General features: G+C 39.1%; 1 long non-coding RNA gene across 1 annotated transcript in view; it reads right to left on the bottom strand.

The window, feature by feature from the left end:
* The window catches only part of LOC118685104 (uncharacterized), a 63547-nt gene that overhangs the window by 26766 nt on the left and 24223 nt on the right, over positions 1-12558 (bottom strand). Inside the window, exon 2 of the long non-coding RNA XR_004979925.1 lies at positions 6560-6660. This is a non-coding gene — a long non-coding RNA (uncharacterized LOC118685104). The remainder of the gene's footprint in view (positions 1-6559; positions 6661-12558) is intronic.

Here is a 12558-nt window from a genome sequence, read left to right as displayed (position 1 = left end):
TTTATTAACAGTATAAGGAATTGTCCATGGTAAAACTGTCATTTTAACAATGTATAGCTTTGTCTTTTTAAGTATGACACAAAAAACCGCTTGAATGGCTCAAATTCTCTAACTTCACCGTTTCTCAATATTGTAACTAAAGACAAAAATAAAAGAAAAGGGAGGAAGGAAGGAAGTGGCGGAAGGAAGGAAGTGGCGGAAGGAAGTGGCGGAAGGAAGTGGCGGAAGGAAGTGGCGGAAGGAAGGAAGTGGCGGAAGGAAGGAAGTGGCGGAAGGAAGGAAGGAGGAAGGAAGGAAGGAAGGAAGGAAGGAAGGAAGGAAGGAAGGAAGGAAGGAAGGAAGGAAGGAAGGAAGGAAGGAAGGAAGGAAGGAAGGAAGGAAGGAAGGAAGGAAGGAAGGAAGGAAGGAAGGAAGGAAGGAAGGAAGGAAGGAAGGAAGGAAGGAAGTGGCGGAAGGAAGTGGCGGAAGGAAGTGGCGGAAGGAAGTGGCGGAAGGAAGTGGCGGAAGGAAGGAAGGAAGGAAGGAAGGAAGGAAGGAAGGAAGGAAGGAAGGAAGGAAGGAAGGAAGGAAGGAAGGAAGGAAGGAAGGAAGGAAGGAAGGAAGGAAGGAAGGAAGGAAGGAAGTGGCGGAAGGAAGTGGCAGAAGGAAGGAAGGAAGGAAGGAAGGAAGTGGCGGAAGGAAGGAAGGAAGGAAGTGGCGGAAGGAAGGAAGGAAGTGGCGGAAGGAAGGAAGTGGCGGAAGGAAGGAAGTGGCGGAAGGAAGGAAGTGGCGGAAGGAAGGAAGGAAGGAAGTGGCGGAAGGAAGGAAGTGGCGGAAGGAAGGAAGTGGCGGAAGGAAGGAAGTGGCGGAAGGAAGGAAGTGGCGGAAGGAAGGAAGTGGCGGAAGGAAGGAAGGAAGGAAGGAAGGAAGGAAGGAAGGAAGGAAGGAAGGAAGGAAGGGAAGGAAGGAAGGAAGGAAGGAAGGAAGGAAGGAAGGAAGGAAGGAAGGAAGGAAGGAAGGAAGGAAGGAAGGAAGGAAGGAAGGAAGGAAGGAAGGAAGGAAGGAAGGAAGGAAGGAAGGAAGGAAGGAAGGAAGGAAGGAAGGAAGGAAGGAAATTTTCTAGGCCAGTTAAATATGCCTTCCAAAGAAAATTTTAACAAACAACAATTTTAACATTATACTTACAACAAATTTTAAAATATGGAACATTAAATAAAATTCTTTTAGAAAATGACAAAATTAATAGGTTTGATCTTACAAAATAGCTCTGTATATTTCCTTTAAAAACCATTTCATTACAACTTTTCCCTCTGTAAAAGAATTTCTTTATGAATCAGCAATTTTCCAGTGCAAATATATTCTGTGGGAAATTTTCCAAAAAGCTCTGGCTGAAAATATTACCAGTTTTATGGTACCTGTACAAAATAGCAAACAATAAGTGAGGGTACATGTATAAACATAAGTAATATACAATTTACTTGTCTTGCTTTAACCAGGATTTTGGGAAAAAATCAGTCTTTTTTTTTAATAGAGAATGTGTGCTTAATTCATGTACATTATGTTCTGTTATCTACTTACATTTTTACATACTTTTTTTAAATAAAATTTATTTATGCATTTCTGGGACCCATGTTTTTCTACTTGTTTATAAAAATATTATAAAAATATTGGTCCACATTTCCTATGTTATGAGGTTGAGACTCCTGTGTTAACTTAAACATACACTTGCACAATGGTGAGTTCCGCATTGAACCTCTGACTAGTATACAATGAAAACTGAAAGCACACTGAGATTTATTTAGGCAAAGTTTTATGTGAGAGCTAGTAAGACTCATAACAATGTTGATCAAAAAAAAACAGCTCACTAGAAAAATAAATGGCTTGAAATGTATTTGCATGCCTAATTTTTTTTAAGTTGCACTTTAACCTGAAGAAAAGAAGCCATGCATCAAATTTTTCCCCACAATTGTTCATCCAATGACAAAGAGCATCACCACATTTCTTTCCAAAGGCCCTTGCATGCTCTGCACAGAGCAGTGAGCAAATTTAATCCTCTACCAAACTGGAAGTACCTGACCAACTCCCTAACTCCCTCCCACATCTCCAATCCCTCTCCAGATTTCTGCTGTCTCTATTTTCTCCATTTTGTAAACCCTTTAAACATAAAAATAGAAAAGAGGAAACAAGCCTAAAGATGTGAGGGGAACAGGGGTGGAAAGGGGGGGTTTAACAGGTTTTTGAGCCATGCATGTTAGCACATGGTTCACATTACAGGCCAGTGTGTTCAGAGCAGACACCACACCACGCAGGTGGAAGTGTGAGTCTGGGAGCCATTGAAGCTGGAAGACTGAGAACTTTCCCAGTGTATCACAATTACAGAAACATCTGTGCTAAACAACTTTGTGCCAATATGCTGTGAAAATTTGGTGTTCAGCAGCCCCCAACATTTCTAATTTCTTACTTGCTGTGGGGTGGTCTCATGTGACACATAGTGACCACAGGTTTCAGGCTATGGAATAGGTTCTTTTTCGCACCTTCCTTTTATGTGTGTGCTGACCAATTCAGAAGACTTTCTGTTTTCATATATAGCATGATGTGTACTTAAAGATAAGTAAAAATTAGATTAAAAATATATATATACAAGGGAAAGGTTTTGTGGTGGATTAAACATCTTAAACAGCTGACAATATTAATTCCAGGGTTAGAAGCAAAAATATAATTCAAAACTCATCTAGTATTGCCTAAGGAAGTGAATGTGGGAATGAAGGTAAAATTAGACACCTTTTAAAGATTATATTCCATATTTTATAAAAGGTCAGAAAGTGACCTCTATGCCAACTAGGGTACTTTTAGGTACCCAATAAATAGCCCTAACAGGACTGCAGCAATTCCACCTGGAATGTGGCAGAAATGAGAAGAAAATACTCTGAGACCCAGTATTCACAGAAGGTGCTCCTAATCATGTGAAGCATATACAGCTTCCTCACATGTCACCTGTCCCCTCTCACTTCTGTTAAGTGGCATGGCCAAATCTTGATATTATTGTAATTGAAAAAGAATCATTTAATAAACTGCTGAATTCAATCAACAGTTGACTGTTGCTGGTATTAGAGAATCTGCTCTGGGATTTGTCTCACTGACTTTAGCAGTTTAAGGGTTAGGTACCTGCAACAATATATGAAGTTCTTTCTAAATCTCAAGGAATCGGAAATGTATCTTCAGAGGACAGTCTGTCCTGTATCACAACCATCTTCTGAAAGCTGGGGTGCATCACCATCCAAAAAGACTTGTATCTATTTCTCCATTGCCTAAACAATGGACTTTAGTAACCAATTTAAACCAAATGTCTAATATTTGAATGGTTAAAGTAAGGTGTTAAGGATTCCAGAGTCAATAATGCTGTTAGGTCAGAATTTGTAGCATGACAAGTTTCTTCGAGGTATTTTTCAGCTTCTCCTCCAGTGTGCTGGTCCTTAGCTGACAGGTGGCTAGCAAAGCCCACAATCTACTTTTGGGATTAACCCTGATCTTTTCCATCTACACACAACCAATACAATTTTTCTCAATGATAGATGGATGATGACAGGAACAGCTTTTCTAAAAATCTTTATTTTTTAAATATAAGTGCTGCTGGAATATATCTGGGGCAAAATCAAGCTATTTGGCTTGCTTGCTTAACATTCGTATCAAAAAAGGAACCTAATTATTTGTTCTGTATTTACAATTGCATATTTGGTCAAATTGAATCCAAATGCCAATAAATTCCCAAATATAGAGTAAAGAAGAAAAAGGTAGCAGAAGTGGAAAGTTGTACCGGTGGTGATCATTGACCATTCAATCAAGACTTAAGCTAAGTTTCTTTTCTTGGTTTACAGTATATGCAAAACCCATGCAGTAATTAAACTCTGAAAGATCAAAAATGTGACCTACTGAGATGAATCCATCCATTCTTTTCAGAGAGGCTTTTTAGTGATGTTGGATACTCTGTGTGTCAAAGACTTGTGTGACTTTCAAGTTTTAGGCAAGATGTCTGTTTAACCCAAATTTTTGAACTGTTTTTCACTCACTGCACAATTGGTTCCCTGAGTAACAGCTCATAGCTACAAACAAGAAATATACTCCATGCAAGCAGAGCTGACTTGCCAAAGATTCCCATTCTGGTCAAAATGTGGCCAATGTTTACCAAGCCACTTTGTCTCAAAAGAGGCCATTTCCATAGCAAGTTATGTGCCAGATTTTCTGCACATGAAAATGACCACAAGTTCCGTTTTTCCTATCAACATTTCCCCGTTTGTAACAACAAAGCATTTAGCTCTTCATCTTCCTCCTCAAGCTATCTTAATGAAGGCTGTTCTTAAAAGACAGACTTTTTGAGTTATTCTTTTTATGAGGAAAATAATGGCTTTTTTTGTGGGATTGTTTTGAGTTTTGAGTTTTGTAGTTTTGTTATTCTCAAGAATTGCTGGCACATTTTTTACATAGATTTTCACCCAAAAAAATCACTTACAGACAGGAACTATGAATACAAATGTTGGAAATGGATACTGATCAATTAAGAAAACCATGAGTGAATTAAAGAATGGATAGAATGGAAGAGTTATGCAACTTTAATTATATTTGCCATTGCTCTTCCAGCTATCAGCATCCCTAAGTAAAAGTAAAGTATTAATATTTTTAATATTAATTTGTATTATTGCTTCACATTATTACGTTTTGGCTCAATTATATAAATATTAAATACAGAAGAAACAGTGTGTGTCTGAAATATGGGTTATTTCAAAGCAGCATGTTACTAATCCAAGAATATTGAGCCAATAAGGAAATTAATTTGATATTTAGCATCATTAGATTCACAATATCCATTTTGGCTAATAAACATTCTGGAAATGTTCTAAAGGATTTTTAGGATACAATATACAAAAGGGAACATAGCAGCAGATTGAATGAATGATGGTAGGAAGATGCACAAAAGGATAAATTAAATCTAAATGCATTTTAAGGCTAACATTTCATCCCTTTGTATCTTACACTCTAATTTATAGGATTAACTTGAAGGTAAGAAACAGCATGAAATGCATATCCACATATTCCCTGCCCATAGCAGCAGAATTGAAACTAGATGATATTTAAGGTCCCTTAAGACCCAAAACATTCTCTGCTTCTATGATTTTTTTAAATGTAAATTCTAGATAATATATAAGAAAAAAAAACTGTTTTAAATAATATGTAAGCAAAAAAAAAAAATTATCAAGGAGAGCAAAAAGATAATGGTTTTTTATCCTTTCCCTATGTAAGGAGTATATGGTTGGGTTCATTTCTATAGTTTCAAGAAAAATGAAAAGTAAAACTTATGTAGAGCTCTCGAAGGTGTTGCCACACCTCACTCAGTATAAACACAGGGTCAGTGAAATTGTTGTAGGGAAAAATCAGAATTGCAGGCAGATGAGGAAGAGTCCAAAGCTGCAGAAAGGATCACTCATACAACCTTCAGTGCAGAACCGGAGCTTAAAGCAATGGTAATCTAAGTTGTTGCTGAAGAGGGGAAATAAAAAGAAAAAAAGGAAAGAGAAAAAGAAACTAAAAAAAAGAGAAGGAAAAATGAGAAGAAAAAAGAAAGAGAAGGAAAAAAAAAAAGGAAAAAAGGAAAGGGAAAGAAAAGGGCAGTTAGTGTGATTGCATCTCCTCAAGTAAATACTGGAGGCCAGTCTGCGTCAGGGGGCCAAAAGGACGTGGCATGACTCACACTCTCACCACATCAGCATTGCTGCTGCCAGATCTCTCAGGCGGCTCCCCAGACCTTGCCAGGCACTGTGCAGGAGCTGCTTGCTGGCCAGGGCTGAAACCATGCCCAAAACCATGCCCAAAATTGTGCTCACAGTTTAACAGTACACCCTGGCCATGTTTCACTCACCATTACTGACACTGCCGCGGGGAACTCATTTGAGGAGGAGTGTTGGAGAAAGGCTTGTGCAGAGAAGAGCAATGCTGTGACTGTATGGGGAGCTTTGCCTGTGAGTTTTTGTTATTCAGCTGAAAGGCCAACTTCCAGGGCAAAGCTGAACACATTTCAATAGAAGATCAAGTCTCACAAAGGGTTGCCCAAGTTCTTACTGTCTAATAAAGAGTCAGCAAATTTATGTTGTAGTAAAAACAATTGGGAGTAAAATTCCTTTAAAAAAATACTCCATTCATCTGACTACAAAGTGAGTTGCAATAAATACAGTATTGAGAAACAGAGCAGCTTAGCAGGGTTTTAAGTAGTCTCTGCATTCTCACTGCTGCTCCCACACATGCACACACACACAGGCTGCCACACTCTCCTCTCGTGCTGCTAAAAGCAAACAGTGGATATGACAGACAAACATTGCAAGCACAGATGTGTCCATTACAACCAGCGTGAGCCATGCTCAAGAGGAGTGCTGTCACTTCTGAAAATCCAAGTGTGTCCGGCTGTGAAAAAGCAGTGGGGTGTGAGAACAAAAGAAAGAGATGTTGTGATTAAGACAGGGCTAATGGTTCATTAACAATATCCAAGGCCTGGCTCTACAGCTTAGAAGTTAAGGATATATTTCAAAATTACCTTTTTCCTTTTTTTTCTTCTTGTTGTTGCTGTTCATTTCTTTTCTCTGCCTTTTGAAAAGGATTTGTAGCTTCCTTCCTTGCCCTTTTGTCTGATGGCTCCTAAAATATGAAGCAAATGAAAACATAGATGCAGTGAAAACAATATTTTTTTCTCTCTGGTCTCTTTTCAACTCTCTCTATGATGTGTGAATCTAAGGCCAGGATGGGGGGGAGAGGCTGCATTCCCTGGTTCAGTGATGGTCCTGCCCCAGCTGTTAAGGGTCCCACTTGGCAATCTGAGGGCTTGTGTCTATACTGATGAAGAAGGCCAATGAGGGGTGTTTGGTGCAGTAGGGCTTCTGTCAGATGTCCAGGGGACAGTTCACTAATTAACATGTTCCAAAAACCTTAGGTCAGCTAGGTTTTGGAACAGGTTACCAAGACAAGTTGCGCAATATCCATGCTTGGAGGTCTCTGATCCTATCACAGAATCATAGGATGGTTTGTCTTGAAAGGCACCTTAGAGACCTTCTCACTCCTGACATAGGTTGGGAGACCTTTGACTGGACCGGGTTTCTCAGAACCCCATCCAACCTTGCCTTGAGCACTTCCACAGATGGGGCATTCACAATGCCTCTGGGTAACATGTCCACGTGCCTCATTACCCTCACAGAAAAGAACTTTTCCTAAAATCTAAACTAAACCTGTCCTCTGTGAGGTGGAGATCGGTGAAACTTCTTGTTTCAATCCAGAAATAGAAGAAGTAATTCAATTAACTACATATAAATCACTAAAGTTTGGTGAGGAGTATTCCACTCTTGTATTCTGTCCTTTCTTTTGCCTACTGAGATTCAAACTTTCCAGTAACCATGTCCTAGGATGCTCCTGGAGGCCAAGGGACATCCAGAGGTTACCTTGTGCAGAGAGCTGTTGTAAAATACATGGATAATGCTTGTATAACCAAATAAAATGAGAAGAAGGTGCTAGCTAAAGCAGTGAACAGCAATTGCCTGTACTCTTCAGCTGTTAACACCCTCTCTATCATGGCTGTAGCTCCTGCCAGATGCCACTCTCAGACACAAATCTTGGCAACAACTGGGGACTACCTTTTTTGGGCAAAGACAGAAAGCCAAAGTGTGTGATTGCAAGCTGTGCTCTCCTGCAGATTGGAGACAATCTGTAACAGGCTGTCCTGCTGCCCTAACCATAGCCAGTGGACACTCCTGAGCAAAACTGGTAGGAGTGTAATCCTTTCATGATCACCACACTTCAGTTTATAAAACCTGTTTTATTTTCCTAATAACTAAATGACCTTCCTGTGTTAGCTTCATGACTGGAGATTAATACACTCTGGGATCACTGCCCAGTCACTTCTGCCAACACAGGAGCCATTCCAGGAGACATGTTCCTCTGACTCCCTGGTTAGATTTCAGTATATTGCGATTTTCCATTTGTAGATTATAATTTTTTCCAGCCCATGGTGCTCTGCTAACGTGCTAGATCTATTGGAAAGTAGAATCAGCAGCACTTTCCCATGCTAATTTATCTGCCACTGTGGCAGTATCTAAATGTCCACTTGAAATCTCCCTGACTAAATAAATCTTCCCCTATTGTAGTGAACTGTGCAGTAATTTTTCTTTACATCATCCTGCTTTAGATGTTTAGCAGTAAGGCTGATAATTAGAGGAAAAAAAATCTGTCATGAAATGTACAGAACATATTCAGCATCAAAAACTGATCACAAATGTGAACAATGCATCATTATGAATCTGATCCTGCCAATCCTTCATATATTTTCAATTTCAAGTTCCTGTGGGAATGCCTACAAGTTTATTTTAAGACACAAATTAATAACAGATACAGGCAGCAAATATACAGGCACTTCCCAGGCATGACTGGAGGCCACCACCACCCTCTCAGCTGAGCAGATCCCTTTCAGCTGTGTAGATGACATTGCTCAGTTTAAAGCAAGAAAACCATGAAGTGGAAGAATGGGTTAGAATCTCTCTAGGCTTGCTTGGATATGAGGTAGAGGCTGCTTTAGTATACATCCCTACCCCTCTTCTACTCCAGATGCCTTTTTACCAAATATATGGGCATCCACATTAGTAGATAGACAACTTTGGAATGATTATGGCATGGAAATCTTTCAAAATTAGTATCTTAATCAACAGCTCAGAAACCATTCACTGCAATCACAGTAATGATGCTAATTTTAACTAAATTATTCATACAAGAGGTCATGATGTGTGGACCTTTAATTTTTTTGCCAATGTTAGCATGCAGTTCTCCTTTCTCTTATATAAGTGCCTTGCTGAGAAAGTATTACCCTGCCAGAGTAAAGAGCTGTGGCTGACATTGCCCTGGATTGGAAATAAAACTGGCTGTGACTCTCTGGGCTGCTGGCACAGATGTACCATTCATGCCTGCAAGAACTGCTCTTTTCAGAGCAGCACTGACACAGGTGTGCAGCAGGACAAAGTGAGGTACATGGGACAGGGACAGCAGCACTGACCTGCACACCAGGAGAATGTCAGGGTCCTGGGGTGGTTTTATCAGGATGTGTGCACAGAGCTAAACAAAGGAATATATGTATTCCTTTGTAGAGGCTTAAATGGGCTTGACAAAAAGATCAGTCAGGTGAGGGACACAGGATTGAATCCTTTGGGGAGCATAAAGAAGATATGGAGGTCAGAAGTCAGGTGACCAGGAGCTGCTTCTCAAGGAGGGCAGTCCTCAAACAAAATCTGTTTAGAAAATACCTGGTTTATTTCAGAGACTTCCTCCCACCACTGGTAAGCAAACCAGGGCACCAATCCTGGGGATGCTCAGCTACAAATCAAGGACAGACCTTGCTGCTAGAAAGGGGACTGACATGAGGGGCACTAAAGATGTGGATACAGTTTGGGTGCTACTGTGATATGCATAATAAATAATAACATGCATAAAAACAGACCTACCTTTTAGCAGCCATATCTCATCTATATTTGCAGAAACACAGCCATAAACATTATAAATATAGCTGAAATCACCCAATGTATATTGAATGCCGGTATTCCAGGGTGCCATAAAACACAGAGAAAAATGTGAATTGATTACATAAGCAGCTTTTTTTAATGAATAAGGTCTATAGATTTTATAGTATTCCTCACTCAAATCTTGTAAAATACATGGAAGTCTTAATTATAGCTGAAGATATCTGAACTATGTTAGCCTTTGATTTTATATTACAATATGCAATTCCTGCTCGCATAATAAACCAATAAATTCAGTATTTATTATAAATGAGTTTAAATTTATAAGACTATCAAAATACCTCCTGGCTCCTGTTAATGTTTAGGAAATATTTCAGAAATGTTTCAGGCTCCTGTCTGGTAGAATTGCCTCCCTTTCTGCTGAGCTTCTATTGATCCAAAGTCTTGAAGTAGTCAACAGTTATATGTACTATAGGAGTAACACACATGCAAATGTTGTGTGTGCAGATGAGAGAGGTATAGAAAGAATGGAAGGAAAGCAGAAGTAGCAGTTTCTGTGTAAGTACTTCCTCCAGTAAGAGGTTTGAATCCAAGAGGCCCAGCCTGAGCCAGCTATAAATCACACTTTGCTTCAGAAGGTATGAAATAGATGGGCTGCATTTCAGTAGTACCCTCAGATGCCTGCAGGTCCTGGCCATGGACGTTGAGTTTTCTGCTGTACAGCCAGCTGGTGAAATTCATGCAGAACTAGTCACGTGCTTGGCTTTGCAGCCTCATGTTGGGACTTCAACTCTTGGGTTTTGGTCAAATTCAATCAGCACTCATGCAAAATGAGTTCCACTTCTCAACATGGAGATAATTAATGTCTGGCTCACATCAAAAGGAACCAGGAATCAAGTGCTGTAGCTGAATATGGTTTAAAAATGTTGCCTCTTGTTCTATGAGTTGGTGCCCCTTGACGTGGCTCCTGCAGCTGCAAAGAAGCAAACCCATAGTTGGAAGAAAAGACAGGAAAAGGAGATGTGACTTGTTTGCTTGCCTTACCAGGTGAAATACATAAAAGGAAGAGACAACTGATTCTGCTATTAAAATTAAAATTTAGAGCATATACTAACATAGTTGGGTAATGTTTTGTGACAGAAAATTAGTAAAATTTTCTTGTCAAAATACTAATTACCACATAAAGGGGTTACAGATGCTGTATTTAGGTAGATTAGCTAAATCATAGCATAAACTGTAGTTTCTTGAAATTATATCCCCAAGGCAAAACAAAAATGCTCAGTGGTTGGGGTTTTTTTGTTGTTATTTTCCTGCAAAAAAGAAAAAAAAAACTTTAAAATATCTTGCTTATAAAGTGTTCTACCTTCTAAATTATGCTGACTTTTGGCTAGGTACATGCTTTCTGCTGAAGTTCACACCATAACCTGGGACAGCTTAATTTAGGGTAGGTGTCTACACAGTCAGCTGTAGAGAAGAACAATATAGAAATATCCATTTAAGGCCTTTCATTCCCTGGAAGCCTGAGGAACATTTTGGATATTGCCTTTCAGCACTAAAGCTGGTCAGCTTATGGTAGCATTTTCTCATTTCAGTTTTTTCAGGTCCAAACCACAATGATCCACAAGGGGATTAAAGCATATATTAATGAGCTTTTTAGCCCCTGTAGATTTTTCCTTCTAATTTGCCAGAATTTTATGTACCCCTTTCCTGACCCTAGAAGTGATATTTTCCTCCATCTGGAATGATTATTTCATGTTAATATGTTGGTTTGAATATAAAATGTAAGAATGTTGGTTAGCACAAAAACTAATGAAGGCTCTGGGGTTTTTAGCTTTTTGGCTTTATTTATTTTTTCCTTAAAGAAACATTACTCATTTGTTCAGGGCAAGAATGTAAGGTTTCAGATGTTATTCATGCAAATCTAATGTAAAACACAAACATAAGGCAATAAATCCATATTTAGGCACCTAAATAAGCAGCCTGATTTGACACATTAGCGTCCTGGTAAAAACCTATGTTTTATTTCCTGACCCCTGTCATCTGAATTCAGTCAGACTTATTAAGAATTCAAACTCCATCTCATAGGAGGGACTGTGTACTAACTGTTACAACCACCATTATTACAATTAGACTGGAAGAAGATTCCTGAGAAGATTAGAATTTGACAAACAGACAACATTTTATTTAGGTCTCTCATCTTGTAAATGACCCATTGTAAAATGGAATCATACCTCCCACTGGATGAAAATTCAGCTTGTACAGTTACCCATGCAACTTATCCCAAAGAGGGTCTGGTAGCCGAGTATATTTTTGAGGTCAGAATTTCCTTGTAATGTTCTCTTGCTGAGAATTTCAATTTGTTCCAATTATTTTTAGTTTTTTTTTTTTTTATTTGGATGGGGTTTTATGTTTTGTTTTCTTCCTTGTGTTCTACTTATTACAAACTAAAAGAGTGAGTCTTGAGTTAATGTAAATCAGTAATTGTTGGGCCCACTGAATTTTTAACTAAGCAGTTCTGCAAGAACAAGAAGTAAAAAAATACACAAATGGTAAACACGAAAGTGCTGAAGTGGATACCCATATATGGTAAAACATATGAGTTAAATACCAAAATATTTGGCAGAAACACATGACAAGAATCCCTGTCCAGAGCCAAAGCCTCATAGACAAAGGGCAGAATTTACCACAAGCTCCCCTATCTCAGCTGCACACAAAGCACGTTTCTTTTTTGGATGCATCTGGACCATCATCCATTATGCATTCCATATGACACACATCTCAATGGGGTTTACTTCACCTGCTTTCATGAAATGAACCTTATTCTTATTGCTCTCATATAATAAGAACATTTGCTACTGAATATTAAAATGTGTGCAACATGTGGCAGACATCTGTGGTGTGCTGCCATTGCACTTGACTTGCACAACAAAGTGAGCCATCTCACCTTCCAAAATCAACCCTGCCCCCTTCAAAATACATCTTATTTCACAAACACAGGTGCAAGGCAACACACCTCAGCAAACACTGAACAGTTATGAGCTTC

The sequence above is a fragment of the Molothrus ater genome, chromosome 3 (assembly GCF_012460135.2).
Source record: "Molothrus ater isolate BHLD 08-10-18 breed brown headed cowbird chromosome 3, BPBGC_Mater_1.1, whole genome shotgun sequence".
NCBI lineage: Eukaryota > Metazoa > Chordata > Aves > Passeriformes > Icteridae > Molothrus > Molothrus ater.
Note: the sequence above shows the minus strand (reverse complement) of the source record. Positions and strands in the feature narration are given on the sequence as shown.